At 42.6% G+C, this 1894-nt stretch overlaps 1 pseudogene; it reads left to right on the top strand.

Moving 5' to 3' along the window:
* On the top strand, window positions 212–1270 carry LOC107620965 (annotated as a pseudogene).

Below are 1894 nucleotides of genomic sequence, written 5' to 3' on the forward strand. Positions count from 1 at the left end.
ATTTTTTTCCTTTCTTCTTCTTCTTCTTCTTCTTCTTCTTCTTCTTCTTCTTCTTCTTCTTCTTCTTCTTCTTCTTCTTCTTCTTCTTCTTCTTCTTCTTCTTCTTCTATTTTGCTCCTTTCTTCTTCTTCTTCTTCTTCTTCTTCTTCTTCTTCTTCTTCTTCTTCTTCTTCTTCTTCTTCTTCTTCTTCTTTCTTACTTCTCCATCACCATGTCTGATTCAAAATCTTCTTTTCATCCTGCTCTTGCTGTATCTAACATCAAGAACCATGTTCCTATCACTCTTGAGATGGAGAACGTACAATATTCCACATGCGTATAACTCTTTAAGATTCACGCACGATCCCATAGAGTAATTGATCATATTATTCCTCCAAAGCAGGGCAAGGAAAAGCTGCCTACAATAAAGGAGGAGAAAGAACTTTGATCAACTCATGACGCTATGGTTCTACAGTGGATTTACGCCACTATATCTCATGATCTTTTACATACAATTCTTGAACCCGACACCATGGCGATGGAGGCTTGGAATAGACTGCGTGACATATTTCAGGATAACAAACACTCTCGTGCCATCACCCTTGAGTATGACTTTACTCATGTAGACATGGCAGATTTTCCAAATGTCTCTGCTTATTGTCAACATCTCAAATCTCTATCAGACCAACTCAAGAATGTTGGCTCTCCCGTCGACAATAATAGACTTGTTCTTCAACTGGTCTCTAGCCTCACCGAGCTCTACAAAGGTGTAGCCACTCTTATTCGCCAAAGTGATCTTTTATCCCAGTTCTATCAAGCCCGTTCAATGCTCACTCTTGAAGAGGCCGGCCTTGCTAAGAAGGCGGCACATAGCTCCTCATCGGCCATGGTTGCCCGTTATTCCAATGGGCCTCATGATATTTCTGATCATGCATCTTCCAACCGCAATAATACTGGTAGGAAGAGGAACCAAAACCGCAGTTATAATGGAGGAAAAAATCGTAGCAACAATGGTGGTCGTGGAGGCGGAAAGGGGGGTATCGGCGGAGGGGGTAATGCTGGAGGTGGTCCAATTGGCCGAGGCAACAACCGTAGTATTGGGCAGCAACCAACAGGTCAGCAACCTCCAACCAATACTCCATGGTATGGCGGGCAGCCATGGCCCTGGATGGCACCTTGGGCTCCTTGGCCTATACCTCCTTGTCCATATCCTTCTAATGCATGGACCAAGCCCACTCATGGACAGCAGCATCGACCACACCATGGTATACTTGGGACCAGACCCCAATAGGCCTACGTGTTAGATCCAACTCCAACAGGCATTGAAGCCGCAATGCATACTCTTGGTATCACTCTTCCAGATCCAAATTGGTACATGGACATCTGCACAAGGTAAACTCACGTCTTATTTCAATCTGAGCAATAAACATGGTATCATTGTTGGTAATGGCCAATCAATTCCAATTCACGGCTACGGTCACACTAAATTCTCTTCCCCATGTCCTCCTTTACAATTACATAATGTCCTTCATGCCCCTCACCTTGTTAAAATTTTGGTGTCCGTAAAAAAATTTACAACTAACAACTCTGTCTCTGTTGAATTTGATCTCTTTGGGTTTTCTGTGAAGGATCTTTAGACGGGGAGGCTGGTAATATGGTGTGAAAGTCGGGGTAAGCTTTATCCCATCACAAATCCAGTTCCTTCTCAATCCACTTTTGCTACTTTAGCACCATCTTTTTGGCATGACAGTTTGGGTCACCCGGGAGCATCTGTTTTGAGCTCTCTTAGGAAGAATAAATTTATTGATTGTCATCCAATTAAAGACACTCATATTTGTCATTCTTGTCCTCTTGGAAAACATATTAAGTTGCCAATTTATGCTTCAAATTCTAGCACTATTATGCCATTTGATAT

The sequence above is a fragment of the Arachis ipaensis genome, chromosome B10 (assembly GCF_000816755.2).
Source record: "Arachis ipaensis cultivar K30076 chromosome B10, Araip1.1, whole genome shotgun sequence".
Classification (NCBI taxonomy): Eukaryota; Viridiplantae; Streptophyta; class Magnoliopsida; order Fabales; family Fabaceae; genus Arachis; species Arachis ipaensis.